The sequence below is a fragment of the Cyprinodon variegatus genome, unplaced genomic scaffold (assembly GCF_000732505.1).
Source record: "Cyprinodon variegatus isolate N-32 unplaced genomic scaffold, C_variegatus-1.0 Scaffold2218, whole genome shotgun sequence".
NCBI lineage: Eukaryota > Metazoa > Chordata > Actinopteri > Cyprinodontiformes > Cyprinodontidae > Cyprinodon > Cyprinodon variegatus.
Window position 1 is genome coordinate 1 of NW_015152671.1, and position 1,366 is coordinate 1,366.

General features: G+C 37.8%; 1 long non-coding RNA gene across 2 annotated transcripts in view; it reads left to right on the forward strand.

Moving 5' to 3' along the window:
* Nucleotides 1-348: 348 nt before the first annotated feature.
* LOC107080684 overlaps nt 349-1,366 on the forward strand; it is an 11,206-nt gene continuing 10,188 nt past the window's right edge. For both annotated transcript variants that reach the window (XR_001480973.1, XR_001480974.1), the window contains exon 1: nt 349-494. This is a non-coding gene — a long non-coding RNA (uncharacterized LOC107080684). The remainder of the gene's footprint in view (nt 495-1,366) is intronic.

The following is a 1,366-nucleotide window of genomic DNA, read 5'->3' on the forward strand; positions in this document are numbered from 1 at the left end:
ATTTATTTATTTATTTATTTATTTTTTTTTTACAGATCAACTGTTTAGTGGATGGGAGCTGGAAGAGGTCAGTCTGAAGAGGAAACTGTTACAACAGAGTTAGAAAGGTTGGATTTCTAGCAGGAAGATTAATTATTTTCTTTGTGTTCTGACCATAATCAGCCTGTAACCAGCATTGAGAACACCGATTATCCCGTTTTTGTTTAAATATTATTACTATCATTTCTAATTCAGAGAAATGTCAAACCATGTGATGAAAATTGTTCTGACTTTGATAAGTTAGGGTGACCAGATGTCCTCTTTTTCCCGGACATGTCCTACTTTTCAGAGCTAAAAAAATGTCCAGGGTGGGATTTCAAAATCGTCCAGGATTCTGATGGACTACAGTGCAGCTTGGAGTCCAAACACACCCGGTACCAGAACCGAGCCGTCAGCCCCGGTGCTGATCAGGGAAGCCCGGGGGACGGAGGCAGGGAGCCACGGAGGGAACAGAGGTTGGTGCAGCGATCTGTGATCAGAGCCTTTAAAGTCCGTGTTTGTTTCTTTCTCTCCTGCTGCTCCTGTGTCCAGCATCCCGGTCTAACATCAGCGGATCTGAGACGTCAGATTTCACTGCTTAGAGAGTCGCTGCATGGAGGAGGAGAGAAACAGCAGCACTCAGTGATTATTAACCCGCAGATACTTTGATGTTTACGTTAAAGGTAGGAGACAGGTTGGTTAAAAAAATTAGAGATCCGAAAAAATCTGTTTGTTATACTTTCTCAGCTAAAAACAGCTGCAGATTGTAAGTTTCTACAAGTTAGTATTATAGTGCAAGAAGCTTGAGAAAAAATAGTTTTTTCTTCTTTACTAGTTAAAAAAATCTTGCCTTCTCAGAGGACCATGATGACTCCCAGTTACAGCTTAAAATTAACATGTTTTCTTATTGAACAGACTGAATCAGGCTGCAGAGCTTCTACAGATCTTGGAATTTAGTTTCTGGCATCATTATATTAGTAAAGAGGTTCATGAATCTTTTTAAACAGCACAGAGAGAAGCAGGGAGAGATGCAGATTTAAAGGTGAAACAGATTTACCAGGATATGCAACATGCAATAAAATATATCTCCAAGTTTATTACAAAGTTTACAAGAAAAAAAAAATGCATCATATCCAATGTTTTCTGGATGGAATTGAAATTGTACTTCTAGGGATGCATGATATATCAATTTGGGCATTTGAATCAGCTGTTATTAATAATTTCTTTTAATGCATAGATGTTTTGAGCCCTATATTTGTGATGCATTAAAAAGCATCTCTCTAACATCTTTTACTTCCAGAAATCTAACATAACATTCTTCCTATCTAAAATAAACATTCTTCCTATC